This window comes from Amblyomma mixtum, chromosome 3, assembly GCF_055824585.1.
Source record: "Amblyomma mixtum isolate Tamu chromosome 3, ASM5582458v1, whole genome shotgun sequence".
NCBI classification, from domain to species: domain Eukaryota; kingdom Metazoa; phylum Arthropoda; class Arachnida; order Ixodida; family Ixodidae; genus Amblyomma; species Amblyomma mixtum.
This window is the reverse complement of record NC_143014.1, coordinates 238234813-238255961: the sequence shown is the minus strand read 5'-3', so window position 1 is coordinate 238255961 and position 21149 is coordinate 238234813. Positions and strand designations below refer to the sequence as shown.

The window sequence follows — 21149 nt, the reverse complement described above, 5'->3', positions numbered from 1 at the left end:
CCTTTAAAATACCGCCCTCCGCCCATGTCATGGCCCCCGCCGCTCACACAAGCGCAATCGCGAAAAACGAAAATGACAGTTACACCAGTGACGATCACTGCAGCGTTGCAAGAACACGCCTAATAGCAACGAGGATTCAGTGCCGATGGAAACGGGAGCGCGAATGGTACACGCACACTGCACGCACAGGACGTGAAACGTCCGCACAATACGCCGACGACCTCTCTAGCGCATGCCGTATTGAATCACTGGTGAACGAACAGCGCGAATGCAGCGGCGGTCTCCCGACGGCTCCGAGAAGTGACGCAGTAGACGAAATGCCCGTGCGACCGTGGTCGCCGAGCACGTTGAAATCAATGCACGCAACAACAAGAGTTTTGCAGCGAATTCCACCTGAGATATGAGTGAACGGTGCCAACGTCAGCCTGTGAGCACGATCAAAAACAAACTCGAGCAGTTGAGAAAAGTACGCCTACGCCGCATCGCAAATGCTACGCCGCGACCGTCTGCTACCGCCCGGTTTGCAAACAGCAACTACGACGCCGTTGCTAAGCTGCCCGGACTAGATGGCCTCCCGATCGCGAAAAAGCCACGTGATTTCCTCCACATTTTTTTCCTATGGTGTTGTGTGGAAAGGGCCTCTCCTCTCTTTTTCCTTCCTCCATGACGTCAGTACATCGACGAGTTTGAAAGCGAACGGTCGAGTCGGCGGGTGCTGCTGGTGATTCGATGTACCAGCGTTGGCCCACGTGTATGGTGCCACAAACTGCGCTTTGGCTGATCTGACGGCCGCGTGCAGTTGATCAGGGATCAACGCTGACGACCCTGGCCAGTGGGAGCAGCCGCCAGAGCCGACGTCCGGGCAGGTGCGTAGTTATGACGCGGTGCACAACGGTCGTGCGGCGGCGCCGCCGCTGCTCGGCTCGGCGTTTTCTGCGCTCCTGTCGCAGACGCCGTCGCGAAGATTGTCCGCGGACGGCATGCGTCGCTGTATGGGCCCCTGCGGGAGGGGGACTCTAAGACCGCGGCTGGTTTCGCCCTGACAGCTGCGGTAGCTGCGGGTTGCCCAAGCGCCGACACGACCATGTTCGCGCGCTTTCCGCGCCGCGCCTTCTCGATTCTCCTCTCGGTGATGATGGCTCTGCGCACGGCATGCTTTTTCTCCTTGGCGCCCGCCGGCCAGCCGCCGCAATGAGAGAGAGAGAGAGAAACAACTTTATTTGCTCGAGCTAAATACGACGTCTGCTTAGACGCCGTCGATGGGAGTGGTTCCCTCTTCACGGGACCCATATGCATCCCTGGCCGCCTGGCCCCTGGAGATCAGGACGAGCTGGTCTTCCGCGGCGGGGCTGGTTAGCAAGGTCTCCCATCGCTCGGTAAGGGAGGATGAGGGATGGGGTGGGGTAGTGGGGCAGGTAAGAGGTGGGGGGATTTCCTTGATGAAGTTGCATACTCCAATGACATGTTGGAGCGTGCATAACTCAGTCTTGCAGGAATCACATTCCTTCTGGTACCTTTCCGGGTACATCTTGTGTTGAAGGTAAGGGTGCGGGAAGGATCCTGCCTGTATCTGCCTGTAGGTCGCTTGCTGTTCTCTGGTAAGCGATTTGTGAGGATCGGGGTAACGTCGCCTTTCCGTCTTGTAATAGTTCATAATTTCCTTATAACTAATAATGGACTGTGGCTCACCTTCCTCTGCCCGGTTTTCCATCTCTCGGGCGAACTGGTGGGCAAGCTCGTTGCCCTCCAGCCCAGAGTGAGCCGGTGTCCATATCAACTCAACTTTCCTTTCAGGAAAGTCGCGTTTACTTTTGAGAATTCCTAGTGCCACAAGAGACACCCACCCCTTTCTGTAACTGTTATACGCCTTTTTGCGAGTCGGTGACAATTCTTCCCACTTTGAGCTGCGCGAGTGCAAGCGCTATCGCGGCCTCTTCTGCCACCTCTGGAAAAGACGTCTCAATAGAGGCGCAGGCTACGAGCATATCCCGCGTCGTAACTGCCAGCGTGGCTTTCGATGATGATGCCAGCGTGGCTTTCGTGGGTAACGAAGCGTCTGTGAAGAGAGTGACACCCTGTTCCTGAAGCGCGTGTTTTTGGGCCAGGTATGCGCTCCAGGATTGCACTAAATATTTGAAAAATTGCGAGAAAAGCTTTGAGAATGCCGAAAGTAACGTTCATGAGAAATTGGTTTCTTCTTTGAACTTTTTGAATGAGAAATACTGATGTAAACAAAGCTTTCAGTCGAGTTCTGTACTGCAGACACTTTTTAAGTCACATGGTAAGGTGTTTTACTTTGTGCGCCTGATCTAGTAATGCCTCTGTCTTTTTTCTGTTTTTGTTTTTTTAGAGCGCGAACTCTGTCACCGCGCTAAACCTTCGCAAAACAACCCAGGCTGGTGCTTTGAACTTCAAGATCAGAGAAGTTCAGTCTATTTCGCTACTGTCAATCTATCTGTCTAAGCATAGTATATGTCACGTGATCGACCGTGAGTTTGGATCATTGGTTAATTATACACTTCTTTTCCCAACTACTGGGTCAAATTTATTGATATTCAGTAAATTGCAATTGAAACCCAAATTTGCGTTGCAGCATTGAGTCATATACCGTTGGAAAGCTTAGGCCAAGTGTAATGGCACTGTGCTAATTAGCGATCCGCATTAATCTGCGTTAATTAGTTAATTTTGTATAAAACCAAACTTTGAGCTAAACGATTAAGTCATATACCGTTGAAAAGCTTAGGATGAATGCAAATGCTGTGAATTAGTTAGCGATACCTATTAACTAGCGTTAATGAGCTATATGCAATCAATATGCATTATAGCATCGAGTCATATAGCTTTCGAAAGCTTAGGTTGAGTGCATATGAGCTGTGCTAGTTATCGACCCGAATTAATTAAGGGTAAGTGTAAACGCATTATGCTAGCTAGTCAAACTTAAAGATAAACCTCACAGTAACAGAGCTTGCACTCTAACTAGGCTTAGCACGAACTGCGTCGGAATGTTTTTCTTTGCTTGTGCATACTTCCGTGCAGTAGGTCTTATTTAGCGTGAACCCGCTTACAATAAATTAGTCATGAGTGCATCTTCCGTCCATAGGCTTGTCTCATCAGTGGGAAAATGGCTTTTGCACTCTAGTCTGTTCACTGAATTAAACAGTTGCGCACTTTCAATGCGATCAAGGAGCGCGGACAACCATTCATCGAACATTATTAGGCACTGGTGTCAAGGAAGCTTAAGAATATACTCAGTATACCTGTGAGAGAATGCATTCTCTCGATAATGTATTATACTTGACACCGAAATTTCATCGCAGTATGTAGTAGGGGATATTAAACAAAATGAGAGCGTGGTCAGCAGCATGATTCATTTTCGCGCTCGCACAAAAACTATGACTGACAAGATACACGTAACAGCCGGGAGTATCATATAATATTCAGCATCTACGCGAGTGCAGCAATGTGGTATGCAGTATTGGTGACAGTTGAGAAAAAACGTGCTCAAGGAAATACAACAGTGGTGTATGCCATAGCTCAAATCAACGGCACTTTGTACATGTGTACCGCAGTTTCATGCAACCGAAAGTTGACAGACAATGGGATCTTACGCTAAAAGCTTGTCTGTTAAAAATTGCGGATTTGTTGTTATAAAGACGACGCTGCAGGTTCAAGAACCAGCACGTTTTGAGTCCAGTCGCTATTTCCAGAGAAGATGAAGTGCGCGGATGCTTTGGAGATTCGATTCGTTCTGGCCTCGCATGCAAATTAACCTAAAAACGAAGCAGCAAACAACCCTCGAAGGATGCCTTCCAACCAACGGCGTCAACCATTTGTTATGACGTCGTGGTTAATCCCCTAACGTTACATCGCACATGGCTGGTAGGTTTCTGTGTGAAATAGGATTAACAGCGCTGTCATGATGTTTGGATGATGTCATTTGCCGAAGGGTCTCGTTCTGGTTTCTTTTTTGAGCTGTACCTCGCAAACAACGCATTTCTTAGTAGGAATAAAGTTATTTCGGCCAATGTTGTGAAGCCACTGTTTCTTGCGCAAGCCGTCACACTTGCGTTGAGGTATCATGAATACCGTATAACCATCTTCAGGCCGCTTGCTGCAGTTGTACGCGCAACAGCAAGTCATAGCGCTTGCACGTTGAAATAAAAGCACAGCACGTAATACTCGCTCGCCGAGCCTATATACTCCGTTTCATACGTAGCAGGCAACGCTGCCAAAGCTAGCGCGCCTGTTCGCGCAAGCTAAGTCCGCACGCAAAAAATAGTTCGCCATACAACCAAAGCGAACACAAACATATTTCGTAGCGACAAACCTTAAATGCCATGACTGGCACCTACTGGACTTGGTTTTACGTCTTGCCACATTTTCGTCCTGCGATTCATCGAGATTTCGAGAAGCAAAAAGTACACGTGGCTGTATGATACGTGGTTGGTAGGGCGAATCGCTTCTACTATATCCACGCCCAAAAAGTAGCTCCTACTCCGTGAAAATTATGGCCAGAGAGCCCGAAAACTAAGCGCCTCACAGCTGCGACCGTGATATTCAGTGCTACTGCATCGTTTTATACTGCTCTTTGTTTTCGTCCAAACAATGACCGGAGTTTTGAGAAGAATGAATGATACATGGCGGAGTAGTATAGTTTCGCGGACGCACTCCTTCAGCAACCTCTGCAGCGTTGCCTGCTATGTATGAAACGGAGTATAGGAGAAAAATGGAGCGACATAAGGAGAAAAGCACAAGCAAAACGCCGCACCTGCCCGTTTTCAGGGGCAACGGCAGGGAGACCAGTCGTAGCGCAGGAAATGGGCGGAGAGCCGGCCCTCGGGGAAGGGGCGAGGAGGTCGCGCGGGGTCGGCAAAGTTCAATGAATGGCGGAACTTTCATACTATCAAGAGGCTTTAGCAGAACCATAGTCCTTCAAAAGCATTGAAAGACTATGGCAGAACCCTCCTCCTCTTTTTTTCTCTCTTCATTTTCTCCTCTCCTCTCCGTTCTCTTTTTTTCTTTTACGGCTGTTCCACTCTTCGGTCTATTCCTCTGGCGAGGAGTCGGAGAGGGCCGGCTCGCCATTTTGACAAGCGTGCGTCTCATTCGGCGCCATTTTTTGTGCCCTTTGCGGCCTATTCCGCACATGGCCTGCCTCCGCGCCCCGCCGCCGCGGTTTTTTGCGGTTCTCTCGTGCAAACCGCGATTCTGCGTGTCTTCTGGACCACGCGGTCTCTGTTCTTTTGTATTTTTCGTGTTGTATGATTTAATTTCTTTATATTTTTGTTTCTTTTCGTTTGGTTTGGTTTATTGTGGTTTAAAGTCCCAAAGCAACTCAGGCTATGAGAGACGCAGTAGTGAAGGGCTCCGGAAATTTCGACCACCTGGGGTTCTTTAACGTGCACTGACATCGCACAGTACACGGGCCTCTAGAATTTCGCCTTCATCGAAATTCAGCCGCCGCGGCCGGGATCGAACCCGCGTCTTTCGGGCCAGCAGCCGAGCGCCGTAGCCACTGAGCCACCGCGGCGGGGCTTTTTTGTTTCTTTTCATATTTGCATTTTTTGTTTTATTTCACTCATTAAACCCCTGCGTTCACTAGATGTGCCTTTTCTTTATTTTTCATGTGTTATGATTTAATTTCTTTATATTTTTGTTTCTTTTGATATTATCATTTTTTTTGTTTTATTTCACTCATGAAACCCGTGCGTTCATTAGATGTGCCTTTATTCAAGCTCAAACCGCGAACCTTCGTGGCGGAATGGCAGCAACTACCCTTGAAGTGCCGAAGGCCCTGGTTCGATTCCCAGTCTCAGTAAAGTTTTTTTTCGCCGAAACTCGAACACACTTTCTAACATTCCTTGCTCACGACAGTATGAGACATTAAAGGCTCTCGCCTTAATAAAGCGACTCTGCTTGTATTTTCTTTCACAGCTGTTCTGCTCCTGTCGAGCTTCTAGGGCGGCCGGCTCGCCATTTTCGCGTTGCCCTTCGAGCCATTTGTGTGGCCGGCGCGTTCCTCGTGCAAAGAAGGCGACTGCGCACGTACTTAAAGGGCGATTCACACGACGGTCCGTTCGCCCGCGGCCTGCGCACTACGAGGCGCGCTGACCAGGCCGCGGGCCGACAGCGCGCCTCTCAATAGAGAGTTTTAGTATAGCGTCACCCTATCGCTTTGGGTCATAGGGGAATAGCGGGATGCTACTGCGCATGCGCAGAACGCTATCGGCCCTTGGGTGTTTGGGTGAGCGGGCGACGCTAACGCTAAATCGGCGAAATAGCGTGCGCCCCTTGCGCCCCTAAGCTGCTTTACGTTGGGACAACATGGCGGCGCCCGCCGAAGCGGGCCCTCTCGCTTCATCACCGATTCGTCGTTGCCGCTGCTCTGTGGCTCACGCTCACATCAAACTAAAGGCGCACGAGGCTTTCGCTTTGGCTGAAGTTGCCTGAACAACAAAATTTTAGCGATAAAACACGCCTAATTTTCAGATTGCTTCCGTGTTTACAGAGCTGCTAGGCTTAGCGAGTACTCGTCGACTGACGTCAGAAAGCGCGGGAGGTTTGAACTACTGATCTCCACAAACAGGTTTGCAATTTTTTACCAGACCTTCACGCGCGTGCGACCTGTATATATTTATATTTATCATGTATATATGTAAATATATTTATTGTCAGTGTACTCCTCCCCCTGTCCTTTCTACTATCCCCTCCCCTCTTTCTTTTCACTTCTACGCACTGCCTGCTATCCTTTATTTCAGCCGCCCCAGCTCAGGTGCTTCCAGCAGCGATAGCAGATGCAGGGGTAGAAAAAATTCTTCTACCTTCCATATTCAATGCAAAATATTAAAAAAAACCATTACTACTACTACTCTTCCTGTGTGAATAGCCTTGGCTCGGATTGAACCTGTCCGCATTATAAAAAAATATTTGCATCATTTTTCGCTTTTCCTAATTAGTAATTGGTAACTGAAACAGTTTGCGCGTCATTTTATTTACACAGTAAAAAAAGTGCAGCATATATATCAACTTATTTGTTCTGAAAGCTTCTCTTTCCCGCCGTCATGGCGCTGCCTTCAAGCAACGCAAAGCGACCATCCGCGACCCTATTCTATAGACAGAAAACGTGAACCCGTTCCCCTAACGCTAAGCGCATGCGGATAGGGTCACCCTATTCGCCACGACGCTATTCTAACTCTCTAATGTTGTGACGCATGAACACATAGTGCGCGGGCTGCGGGCAGACGGACCGCCGTGTGGATCGGCCTTAAAGGGTCAGTCTACTGAATTTTAGCGACCATATTTTCTTTGCGGCAAACGATAGCTCTTTACTCAAATTACCGTTTAGCCAGCTGTGGTGCCAAGGAGTGCGGTAGAACATTTTAAAATAGAATTTATTAATGTGGAAACACATCTGTATGAGATGGTAGTCTCATCTGGCAACCATGTGGATTTCCGCCGCGCGGCGACAAATATGGCGGCGCCCGTCGAAGCCGGACCTCTCGCTTCGGACTGAATTCGCGTTGTTGCTGCCTTTTTCAGTGCGTTCACTGGCCATAAATGGGGCGCATGTCTTTCGCTTCGTCTCATCTTGCCTATAAGAAACATATAAGAGATAAATTTGCTTTATTTTAATAATTAGAGTGACGATTCTGCCGCTCCTAGGCTTAAGTGGAGAGTCGGTTTGTTTACAGCGATGGTTCCCGTCCTGACGACCAGATGGCGCCACTATAGGCTGAGTTTATTTTTGCGTCTCTGCTAGCATACGCTGAACTAAAAGTGGGAATGTGCCTGCGTTTTGCGTACGTGTAACTATAAATATTCATGTGATTTACAGAAAAAGCGAGCGGTACGCCTTCTACAGTTTACTAGAACAAAACGTGCGTTTTTCTGACATTGGGGCATACAAATGGTACGTAGTATATTCACTTATGCTTCTACAAAAAAAGACTACCACTTTCTTGAACAAAATGAACGTTTGGGGTCGCCACCATGCTTTTTTACGCGACTTTTAACGCCGAAATAAAATATAAATTCCTGCCTAAACCGGGCGCAGACCCCTCGTTATTGATGTTATAGGGTGCCAACTACCAGAATATGCCATTATTTATACACTCATATCGGTGAGTAGACTGACCCTTTAAGCGCGCGGAACACGAAACCATTCATGTCCCCTAATGTCGTGTGCTCTATCATTCCCGTGGAATTGCGGTTGTTTCAAGCAAAAACGCGATTCTGCGCGTATTTCTGCACCAACATATCCCAGTATGTGGACTGCGTGCTCGGTTCGGACATCTGGCGAGCGCAATGAAAGCGGTTCTGTGCGTATTTACGTGCGCGGAACACGAACTAGTCGTGGTCCCTCCTGTCCTGCGCTCTATAATACACGCGAATTAGTTCTTTCGTGCAAAACCGCTATTCTGCGCGTATTCTGGACCACCTGCTCGGTTCGGACGTCTCTGGCGCGCAATGAAGCGATTCTGCTCGTACTTTCTTTTGCAGCTGTTCTGCTGTTCGGTCCATTCCTCGGGCTAGTTGCTGGGGGGGGCCGGCTCGCCATTTTTGCACTGGCCACGTCTCCTTCGGTGCCATTTTTTGTGGCGATGCAGATTTCCGGCCTTTTTCTTTGTGTGGGCTCCCTCCACGCGGCCTGCCCCCGCCGCGGTTTTTGCGGCGTCACGTGATGAGCACGGACGGTACATGGAAGAGGGAAAGAAGCCCCTCTCTCCGAGCCGCACTACACAAGTGTGCGTGCAGAAAGTCACGTGGTTTCGCAAGGGCGCCACCGCTGATTCTAGGGCCCAAACCTATATAAGCACTGCAGTTAGTCGATGCATTCACATCACTCTTTGGAGCAGTTGCGGAGCCTCTCCAGTTGCTGTTGCCAGTTCCGTCTGACTGTTTTGTAAGCTTGCGTGCTTGCATTTTAGAGAATGTCGTCCGTCTGTTGGGATCCGAAATTCACTGCCTACCTTGGGTGGCTTTGGCGGCTGTCCATCAACGGGAGGCAGTGCTGCCATGACCCCTTTCTTTGACTCATGGAGGTCATCTTGAAGCATTATGCCATGTAAAGGGAGCCCCTGACATCTCCGGCAGTACATGAGGCCCTCCATGTCACTTAGCTGATTTTCTGGAAGGCCACCAAGGAGTTGCGCCTCTTTAAAGTCGACCGGTGAGATGTTGCGACTCTCGGAGCCATCGCCGCCGCCATTGTTCGGCCGGGGACCACGATCGTCAGTGATGAGTAGGCGGCGTATCATTGTGTGCCGGGGCTGCTCGACAGCAACGGAGTCAACTTGAACCTGTCTCATAACACTTGTAAACCACTCAGTTTTTGTTGGACCCTGTGACCAGCGCCCACACCCAGAGTTCCTGGCAGAAGGCCAAAGCCCACCTGATGCTGTTGTCATGATCCCTTTCTCCGATTGATGGAGGCCGTGTGAAGTGGCCCGCTGACATCTCCGCACTGCTCAAGGCCCTCCTGGTCTCTAAGCTGCTTTGCCAGCTACTTTTGTTTTGCAATAAACAGTTCACCAGTATCATTGTCTGTGTGCACTAAGTTAATTTCTTGTACATCGCCACACTCAAGGCGGAGTATATTAGGGAACTTCCGATTAAGCACGATAGAAAGCGCACCATGGTAGAATTATGTGGATGACCACAAATGACTCGACGGAGCACGGTTAGTTCGTGGTTTTGACGGTACTGCAGTCGCTTTGTTTGCACGAAACAGCCGCGTGTATAGGGCTAGCAAGATGCACCTGAATTACTCAAGTTATTGCGTGTTAAAGCCTCCCAGAGGAAAAAGGCTCGAAAAGTGACCCGAGTTGCTGCCGCAGTTGGAAAATAAGAGGAGGAGGGTTATGCAACACCAACAGGGACTCGCGCGACGACGGCGCCGCGGCGCTCTTGACTGACGAATGCACAGTGTGTCCATCGGTGGGCCGTTCTTAAGCGCTGATCGAAGCGTCTTGCTTGACTTGTGGGCTTCCCTGAAATGACGTATTTGCTTACTGCCGTGCGTGCTGTCAACAGAAATTACCCAGGTGTTGAGGATCATTAAATGCGAAGTATCCGGTGCTGCAGTATTGATTAAAAATAGTACTAATGATCCATGATCTGTGGCAACAGGAGAGAGCGCTGGCGGGCACTTTATATATGTGCACTTACTCAGCCGACACATATCCACATGTGAACTAAACTTGTGTCTCTGTCGTACACACGCGGTATCAGTGTGGCTCTGCAGATTACAGACCACGGACTGTAGACCTCATCGTCCACGCAATAGTGCCCCTTTGATGCGCATCATAACTGAGCCGTGCCAGTGGTTTGTGAGTTTGATGTCCCAGGGCTGTACGTAGATTGTGTGCAAAGTCGTTTTTGAAGGGCTTCGGATTAACAGATGTTATTTTTAGATATCTGTATGGTAAATGCGCCATCTGCTGTAAACGACCATACGACAGAAGCGGCTAGGCAAGCGCGACACCGGTAGGAATAGCAATGCGTTACCATGTTGGTCGTATCAGACGCACGCCCAAAAACTGAAACCTCAACAGAATCTGATTCGTTACTGCACACCGACATCGCGAAATGTGCTTTCTTATTTCGCACAAATCTAAACGCGGCGCAATTCGACCTGTGATGCTGGGGTGAGCAGCCTAGCACCAAAGCCATTGAAACACTGCGGAAAGGGAAAAGAAGGTAGCAGAAACATGTCACCACCAGCACGCACGGCGGAAGCAAGCAGATCGGGCTGAGCTGGAACAATTTGAAGACACGAAGAAAAAAAAAACGCATTCGTGCCGCAGTATCATTCGAAGGTAGGCATTAATTTCAGTTTCATGTGAGGGAGGAAACCACAAAAGGAGCGGTAAAAACTGACTTTGCAATTCGACTGAGCGAGTTCAACTCTGCCAGATGTATACCTCGTGTCACTCCGGGTTTAACTAGAGCTAAAACAGCCATTTTTCCCCCCCGCGATTTCCTCCCTTTCGGCGGCGTGGCTGGGGCAGTGAGGCTGGTCAGTTTTCACAAATTTTTTCTCTTTTGGCAGCTTTATCGCACAATACCACAAGTAAAAGTTTTAATCAGGCTCCTGTCTTGCCCACTACACGCGGCCTTACGGTAGTTTCATGCAAACAAAGCAACTGCAGTATATAGAGTCACGACGTTTTTCAGGTTCCCAATATTTGACTACAAATATTTAATTTGTATATTTAATTTGTGAAATCACCATATTCAACCGTCGAAAACACGAACTAATCGTGCTCCGTCGAGTCATTTGTGGTCATCGAGTCCAAGTTTTTCTACCACGGCCCGCTTTCGCTGCTTTCTGTCGCGTAATGCCCCACAAGTTTCCTTCAGGCGATGGTGAACTCTTTATTTAAAGGGGTGGAGACACCAAATTTTGAAGCTATAAAAAGCCTGCTATGGGATTCCTATGTATGCAAGGGCACTCACAGACTGGTGTTGGACACAACAAACGTTTAAAAAATATTTTAATTCGGTTCCAAAGATTACCTAAATGCTCACTCTCAGGATCTAGACCCATAGCTAGTGCCATTAACGCTGACGTCACAAGGTAGGTAGAAAAATTAAAGTTTTAGTGACATCATACCAAAATACAGTGACGTGCGATGAGCGGGGCACATGTAGCCGTGTGAGCGCAGTCGACGCAACAGCGAGCCGCATTTGCTGCTAACCGCCGCTCGCGCGACTAGTTTTTGTCAACATATTGCCGAACTATGCTTAAAGGCGGGGACACGTGCGAAAAGTGAGCGCGATCTGCGGCGCGCCATTGCGAACAGCGTCGCAACGTCCGATTGCAGCTCGTCGCCTGCGTCCTGCCTGCTAGATGTCAACGGCGGGCCGCTCGTGGCAAACGCAAGGATGGGAAGCGGCAGCGTCATGATGACATAGGGCGCACTCCTTGGAGCCGGGTGGCCTGCACCAGTCTTCGTGCCGACCGCCGGCATCTGAAGAGCGTGTTTGTTCATGTTCATAGCAAACCCTGGGATATATGAATATCAAAAAGGCATCGTTTCTGACGATCGTTGGCATATACCGAGTTCCTGGTAGAAGTGATAACTGCGATGCAAGCAAATTTCATCCCAAAGCCGGTTTTGTGCTGCTGCTACCTGGTGCGGTTCGCCTGCCGTCTGCTAGCTCCGTTGCTGAAGACGTCTTGGAAATCGAGCATATCTTTTATTATGGGACGAGTTCAAAGTAAAGGGGTGCCGAGCTGAGCACGTTTCAGAGCACTGGCCAGTCCCGAAGTGCCCTGAGCTGCGAAGTTGTTGCGAAACCAGCTAGGCCTAGCGACGGCTAGGGCAGTCGGGGACCAGCGCGCAGGTCGGCAGCCAGCGTTGCCGCAGGCAGTGTCGTTGCCGAAAGATCCACTTTTAGCACAGTCATGCTGTCGTATCTCGAATCTAGGAAGCATCCTTTCTGGTAGCATGGCTGTTTTGTATTTTCTTGTGCGGGCGTGAAGTACGCCGAGCCTGCGGCCGGTCGGCCAGCCTGGATACCGTCTGCCGACGCCATAAAAGCGAGCTAAAGAGTGTTCTTGACATAAATAATAAACCATGGGACAAGAAATGTGAAAAAAGTGTCGTTTTTGAGGATCGCTGACCATACTTAGCTGCTGGTAGAGGTAACAAGTGTGATATGAGCAAATTTCTTGCCACAACCACCTCGCAGCTGCCGCTGGCCCTACGTTGGGGTCCGGCTCACCTGGCGCCCGCTAGCTCCGCAGCCGAAGGCGTTGAGGAGGTTGACTATACTATTATTTTATTGTGAGATGGTGCTGTTGACACTAAAGCTATTTGTGAAAAGTAGGCCTTTTATTATAGCGCAGGTGACTTCCGAAGCGCCGGCCGCTTGTGAAACAGGCTATAGGCCTAGCGACGACCACGGCAGCCAGGCAGCAGCAGAGCTCGTTGCCCGGAGCTCCCGCGAGCGGTGCCATTGCCGAAAGCTCCCAACATAAGCACGCATGCTTTGTCGCTGCTCGAGTATAGCTGGCAGTTCTGATAACAAGGCGATCTTGTCTTTTCTTGTGATATTTGTACACCATCCCAAGCAGCGCTCAGGTAGTGCTGCATGGCAGCGAAGTGTGACACCGGTTGTGGGCGCAGCTTGGGTAGAGCGGCGCAGCGATGCTTACTGACATTCTGCAAAGTGTTTTGCACCCTCACGTGAACCCGTGAAGGCAAGACTCCCCGAGCTCCGCTGTAAACTTCCGTCCGCTTCTGATCAGGCAGGCCTTGGCCTTCTGCCAGGAACTCTCGATGTTCTGGGTGTAGGCACCGGTCACAGGGTCCATGAAAAACTCTGAGTGGTTGACAGTGTTGTGAGTCAGGTTCAAGTTGACTCCGTTGCTGTCGAGCAGCCCCGGAACGCAATGATACGCCACCTGCTCGTCGCTGACGATCGTGGTCCCCAGCCGAACGTTAGCGGCGATGATGGCTCCGAGAGTCGTAGCGTCTCTCTGGTTGACTTTAAAGAGGAGCAACTCCTTGGTGACCTCCCAGATCATCCCTAAAATCCACGGGCCACGGGCCACGGTCCACTACGCTGCCATAGTTGTTCTGGCGGTGCGGTGGCACATTGTCGCCTGCCAAAAGCCAGCCGCGGTTGGCTTTCCGCTTGCCCCTCATGAGGCTCTCATCGACTTGCACGTGCTCGCCAGGTCCACCCATTGGAGGCTGCTCGCACAGCTCAGCGCAGCAGACCTCGCGGACGTAGTTTGTCCAGTCGGTGCAGGCCTGCTTAGAGATCTAATTGCTGAGCATCTCTTTGGCGAGGCCCATGGGGATCTCCTTTGCCATGCAGAAGGTCAGGTAAAGCACAGCTAGGCATGGCAGCTTCACGTTAGGGCAGCCTACGGGCAAAAAAGCTCGACAAACCGCCTTCCTTGTCGCCCAGAGCAGCACTTCCTCGCAACGCAGCAGTGCCATGCATTTGCGAGAGTTGTTATCGGCATTTGTTGATCGGAACTGTGCCTGCCTACCGCCGAGCTGTCCACAAACACCCCAGCACTCGGACGTCGCCGGACATCCTCCCGAACTTGTGAAAGGATGGGGTTCTGCTGCTTCTTACTCAATTTCGTCGTCCATGATGCGGTCCATCTCAGTGAATTTCGGATCCCAATGGACAGACGACATTATTGAACTGCAAGCACGCAAGCAAGCTTACAAAACCGTCAGACAGGAATGACAAGAAGACCGCACACGCCCGGCGCCCACACCTAGAGTGAGCAGCGTACAATATGCACCGCCTATATATAGGTCTGAGGCATGGAGGAGGGAGAGAGGTAAGTAGCGGCGCCCTTGCGAAACCACGTGACTTTCTGCACGCACACTTGTGTAGTGCAGCTCGGAGAGAGGGGCTTCTTACCCTCCTCCATGTACCGTCCATGCTTGTCACGTGACGCTGCAAAAACCGCGGAGGGGGCAGGCCGCGTGGAGGGAGCCCACGCGAAGAAAAAAGTGGGAAATCTGTGTCGCCACAAAAAATGGCGCCGAAGGAGACGCGGGCAGTGCGAAAATGGCTAGGCGGCCTCTCCAGCAACTAGCCCGAGGAAGAGAGCGAACAGCAGAACAGCTGTGAAAGAAAACACGAGCAGAATCGCTCGTATCGCCCGCACGAGGCAGGCCACGTGCGGAAAAGGCCGTAAAGGGCAAAAAAATTGCGCTGAATGAGACACGCTTGTGAAAATGGTGAGCTGGCCCTCCCTGACTCCTCGCCAGAGGAATAGACCGAAGAGCGGAACAGCCGTGAAAGAAAAAAGAGGAGAAGGGAGAGGAGAGGAGAAAAGGAAGAGAGAGAAAATGAGGAGAAGAGAAAAAAGAGGAGGAGGAGGGGTGGCGCTGCGAGGAGGGTTCTGCGACGCCAACAAGGAATGAGCCGACCATGTTTGCCTTGGTGACGAGTGGCACGCTGCGAAGAAGCGAGTGGACAGCTGGAGGACGCCGATGCTGGCCGCTCCCATCCGCACGGCACGCGCCTCTCACATGACTTTGCGGATTATAGATGCGGAGCTGTCTGGGGCCGAGGTTAAACACGACTGGCAAAGCCGAAAGGCAGACCCTTTGCGTGAAAGCCTAGCAAAACACGCCAAATGTGGTGTTCCTGCCTCAAGAGTTTGCATGGCTACACATCTGTTATCATACACACTTGATCTTGTCAAGCTTACTACACCGACAATTTTTATGAGCCACAGTATGCATCCTGTCAGCACACTATGAACTCTACTTGTTGAGAGTAATGTGTAGGCAGGTACGTAATAGGTCCCCCCACCTGCTCATATTTATTGTGTGCGATAAATGGCCTCTCACTTCATCATTGTTGACTGCGACTGTGAATGTTTTCAAAAAGCATCTTTGCTTCTGTTTTAGACTTTATGAAAATGTATGCAGCAATCAGTGTGACAATAAACGAGAACAAGCCACAACAATTTTAGTACCAGACAGTTATATAATTCATGTGGTATTGCGCAAATAACAAGTAACGTCTCCTATTGACCTCTCAGATGAAACTGAAAAACTAAATGGAAGATTCCAGACATTGGATTACCTGGTCGACGCAGTTGTCATTTAAATGAAGTGGTGATAGCAGAATAACATATGGGCATCCTAGACAGACTTGTACCGTATTTTCCGGTGTATAAGGCGCACCCTTGTATAAGACGCACCCGCCAATATGCAGGCTGTCATTGAAAAAGTTGGTATATAAGACGTACCCTTGGATAAGACGCACCCCAGTTTACTCAGTTAGGCTAGTGAAGCTTAATTAAACGCTTGTGCAACTATCGTGAATGCACCGTACCTGTGAGAAGTTCTTAAGCAACGCTAAGTGATCGAAAAAGGCAACACTCACGCCATACCCACCCAGGTTTTAGCAAAAAAAAAAGAAAAACGAAAGAGCTCTCCTGTATGTCCACAACATTTTATTTCTACTTAAAACCTTCGAAGTCTTCATCTTCCGATGCGCTATAAAAAAGTTAGCTCATTTCTGGAGGTGACGTGGCTGAAACATTCTTTTCGCACTACGTACACAGAGCAAACACAGTTGCCGGCTTGTCTTGATAATGGTGAGAAGCACAATTGTCGCCATCTTTTGGCCTTTCACATTACTTTTGCTTGGGGCCCCCGAAACGGCCACCAGTTTGTGATTCCGGAAGTGGTTAACCCCGCCTTTTCATGATAAAGTTCATCTGAAAAAGTGGCACACGGCGGTTCCCATATTGAAGTGTTAACCGTGTTACAACCGCTTTATTGGCAGCGATATTTTTTTGGTGAAAAAAAGCTTGGGCATGAACCTGAGTAATTTCTGAACTCGCAAAAAAAGCCCAAAAAATTTGCGTATAACACGCTCCCTTGTATAAGAAGCACCAGCAAGATTTTTGAAAAAAAAGCCGTGTCTTATGCACCGGAAAATACGGTAAGCTTAAAATAAGCACTGAATAATGATGACGATGTGCACACAGTCGTCAGCCCCACCATGGTGGCTCAGTGGTTACGGCACTCGGCTGCTAACCCGAAAGACGTGGGTTTAATCTCGGTCATGGCGGCCAAATTTCGATGAGGGCGAAATTCTAGAGGCCTGTGTGCTGTGCGATGTCAGTGCACGTTAAAGAACCCCAGGTGGTAGAAATTTCCAGAGCCCTTCACTGCGGCATCCCTCATAGCCTGAGTTGCTTTGGGACGTTGAACCACGATAACCTAACCAACAAACAGTAGTCAGCATGCCTGTCTAGAGTGCTCGAATGCTGCCCTTTTGCACGAAGGAAGGGAAATTTTTAAGCAGGTATATAGCTCTAGAGACAAGGCTTGTGCTGGAGTGAAGCTTCATAGACCCATAATTTGGCCTGGCAATTGCACTGTATCAGCAATAGGTGAGCTGAGTGAAGATTTCAGTTTGTTTGCTTTGCAGAACATCGCTCCAGCGCTCTAGATAAGCGTGCTGAGGACTGTGCTGCCTTTGCAGAAAGTAAAACTCTAGCGGTTTGCTTCTAAACCATGTAGCGGTGCTTTTGTAGCATCCAGTGAACTCATTACTTTTGTGGGGGTGCTGACAAGAGCTCTGCTCGCCCTAAGAGGTTTTGGAACGCCGATGATGCATAACAAGGCACATAGAGCAGACAAGAGTAAACCTCTTGGGCGCTAAACTTTTGACAGAGTTTGTACTTGATTGTCAAGAGCTGTGCATTAGTGAGATGTTAAGTGGCACAAAAACCAACTTTCACTAGTTACTACACCCATGTACATGTATGGAGTATCGTTAGGGTAAGAACCTCATACATTGTTCTTAATGTTGACTTGCAGCTGCCCAGAAGCCGTGTCGGCTAGGTGCATATTGAAATGTAAATCTCTGGTATGAATGCAGGAGGATTTTAATTATGATCTGGTGGTTAGGAAGCTCATGCACACATGGAAATGGACTTGGGCATAGTATTTAACGCGAAGGCAACATAACCGGTGGTCGTTAAGGGTAACGGATTAGATTTCAAGAGAAGGGTAGTAGGCTAGCATAGCAGAGGCTGCAGAAAGTTAGGTAGGCGGATGAGATTAAGAAGTTTGCGGGGACAGGGTAGCTGTAGCTGGCACAGGACAGGGTTAAGCAGAGAGTTATGTGAGAGGCCTATGTCCTGCAATAGGCATAGTCAGGCTGATAACGATGATGCATTGAAAGGTCATGTGAAGTGGTAATGTCAGTAACATAAATTGGAGGAACTTCCGTGTGTCTTGGCAACTTTTAAAAATTCTTCAGGTGAAACTTAGCCATATAGTAGGTGTTAAGAATATCACCAAAGGATAGCAGGGGACAAAACTTGCATACTCATGTCATCGGATCTCGTTAAAGTTGAATCATTTTTCATTTTGTGTCAATGTATAATTTCGCTTTCAGGTTAATGCCAGTTTGCATGCAGTCAAAATGCATCTTGTGCACAGTGCTGCCACATGGGAAACATGATGCTGCTTTGTGTGCAGGTCACCAGGATAGTCTTGCTGGCACACGGCCAAACACTGCCCATGTCCAGATGAGCGCCCCACCTTCCGACTGTGCACGCAGTGATCTCTGAGCAATCTGCCTGCAACGCCCCAAGATAGGCACTCTTCTGGCCTCCTGTATCTGTAAGTGCTATGTACCTTGATAGTCTGTGTGCTGTGTGATGTCAGTGGACGTAAATTACGGCAAGTGGTTAAAATTAATTCAGAGCCGTCCACTTCCACCTCCCTCATAGCCTGCGGGCAGCGAAAGGGCATTGAACCCCACACACCACATACCTCATACCACTATATCTGTCGCGTATTCATAGTGTTTGACAGGGCTTCATGCCTCTACATGGTAGGAGGCTGCCTGCAGACGGTAAAACTGGCCTGAGCCTTTGGCTCACAAGGTAGCTAATATGCGACATTGGCAGGGGTGCCCAGGTATGGTGGTGTATAACAGGGATGGATGCTTGGAAACACTTTTCTCATGAAAGCAAGGGCATACTGTCACAGGCATGGTTTTAATGTCCATGCTGTGCTGAACTGCTTTAGACCACCAATATGGAAAAAAATACATTTGCTGCTTTTAGAACCCTTTTTTGACTTGGTCATTTTGTTTTCTTCTGCACTTCAGCTTACGTGCTGTGCATAATAGCCACAGGATTGTAATTAAGTTCACTATCAAGTTTTTGCTTGTCATGGCTCAAGGGCATCCACAGCTTTTTTCGCAGGTGGGGGGGGGGGGGGGCACCCTGTGGCCAGGGATGGGGGTGGCGGTAGGTTAGCACCAAAAAGGCACTATTTGTGGTCTAAACTACGCACATGAGACGAAAATTAGAAACAGCAAATTTGTGTTAGGCTTGGATAACATACTTGTTTTATTAATGAACAAAGAATTAAACTTAATAAGCAAAATGCGGAAAGTTACTATCACCGAAGCGTGCTGATATGTTTGGCCATGCTAGTAGCGTGTTTCACCAGGCATCTTGTCCAGGAACATCGCCACTGTGCCGATGGAGGAAGGAATGTGGGCCGGAGATAGGAAGTAGGAGAATCAAGGGAAAACTGTATACATATTTACAAGATAATTTACAAACAGAGACAAACAAAGTAAAAGCTGAGAAGAGTCTCAGGGAATCGCTCCTCGATGAACGTGTCGAGCGCTTTAAATAGCCCCTCCCGTTGTTTTTTGTCCAATCACAGGGACTCCGTCTTGGGCTCCGCCTTTGGATGAAGCCAATGACGCTCATTGGCTGGCTTAGCCATTTTGTCGAAATCGGGCAGTTAATTTTGCAAGATCTTGAAGATCGATGGTCTCGAAGTCTTCTAATGGTTCGGTGATCCGGCGACACGTTGCGGAACAGACAGGACACTTCTTCGGGACGATGTAGTTTATTCACGAGCGCTCATCAGCGGCTTCTCCCAGACCTCTCTCAGACCTCACCCGGTCTCTCCGGACTCCCTCGAGCTCCGATCTCCAAGTACCCCCCCCGGTCCGATCTCCCCCCAGCCGGCCTCTCTCCATCTCTGTCCCGTCTGATCTCCAATCCCCCGTTTCGCGCCAAAAACTCGCCCTTAAATGCACTTTCCCAGCATTCTGGGGACCACTTATGTAACCAATAGGAAATGCGCTTGTCAGAGCCAATCAGGAGAATTTTGTTCAAACTGAAGGAGCCAATAGCACGCCAATGCTCAAGGGGTTGTTGTTTACGCGAGCACCGCGCGAATTCCACGAAGACGTTATGCATTTCCCCCTGGTCACAGCACCGACACACACAAACACACAAAAACACCACCGGCGGCACAGGGAAAGCGAACACTCAGCCCGAACCGTGCGCACTGTCCCGGTCGCACTCTCCCCCTTCGTCGCTCGTCTTTGGGGCATCCCGTCCGTCTTGCACTCTGCAGTCAAAAGCTATAAATTTGCACGCGACCCCCTCTCGAAACCCCAGGGGTCCGCACATCGGCTGTGTCTTGCGGCCCGGACGCGGCTGCTCAAGGAGCCCCGACAAAAAGCCAACACACACAAAAACAAGGGGGCCAGGCTACCGGCTTCGGGGTGCATGCGCGATGGGTCCGTAAGCCGCAGCCCGGCAACTCAACTCCTCCTTACCGAGAATGTTGTGCGTACACTTGCTGTACGCACAACACAAAGCACGTTACAATAAAAAAAAAATGTGAGGGGACATGCGACACACAACATACAGAAAAGCTCACTGATAATACACACAGCTACCAAATCAAGAAGAGAAACTCGCGTCTTAGCAACAGTCCCGACACATCTTGCACACTCACACACGTAGCAAAGGCAATATAAGAGAAAAATACTTAATCCATGCAGTGCTAATGACAAATACATTCCAACCTGCAACCGAGACACATCTTTCTCAGGGCACTCCAAAATTCGGTAACACACACACGACGACAGTTCCGAGCAGTTCATACCGCATTGTCTGTCATCACTGAAGCACAAAAGAAAAAACTCACACACAAATTCCGCACAAACAACATTCGTTCACGTCTATGCAATGGTCTCTCAACACTGAGTCCTTCCACCTCCGGATCCCCCACTTCCACCTACTGCATCCGCGCTTACACGAGCCTTTTGTTTCAATTCATACCAAGGCTAGCTGTGTTCCAAATCTAGCGCATGGCTCCCGATCACAGCATGCGAAGCAGCTAAGTGTGGAGTGGCCCTGGCCAATGCGGCCGACGATTTTGAGCGGTGTCCTCCCGGGTCGAACACACGCACTTGTCGTCTACTACGGAACATTGGTGCGGCACAGGCAGTTCGCGCAGAGACGATACTCCGTTTGCGCCGTGGTCTATCTGACTCACGATCCTCGCCGGCGGTCAGTGCACACAGGACACGCACCATCACGATGGACAGAGCCATGTTTTCTTTGGGATTCTTCATGTTTTGCGTGCTCAACTGCGGTGGCGTGTTTACGCCAGACGCCTGCCCCTTGAGCTGCATAGGCAAATGCACGCCAGGATCGTGCCGTGATTTGGGGTGCACCGCAAACTTTCGCCGTGTTTCCGTGCTCTGCTCACGGTAGATGACACAGACACTGTCTCCACCAGCTGATCTCCGTTCGTACGGCAATCTCTCCGCCGTAGCATTGCCTGTACCTGTGTCCGGTGTCTCAGAATCAG

General features: G+C 49.6%; 2 pseudogenes across 1 annotated transcript in view; one reads left to right on the top strand and one right to left on the bottom strand.

Annotated features, from left to right (window-relative positions):
• The first annotated feature begins 700 nt into the window (after window positions 1-700).
• Window positions 701-21149, top strand: part of LOC149354104 (uncharacterized) — an 82197-nt pseudogene continuing 61748 nt past the window's right edge. Inside the window, exons 1-2 of the transcript XR_016289630.1 lie at window positions 701-866; window positions 17991-18134. The product of XR_016289630.1 is annotated as an uncharacterized LOC149354104 (transcript). The remainder of the gene's footprint in view (window positions 867-17990; window positions 18135-21149) is intronic.
• Window positions 13190-13826, bottom strand: LOC149354105 (uncharacterized; annotated as a pseudogene).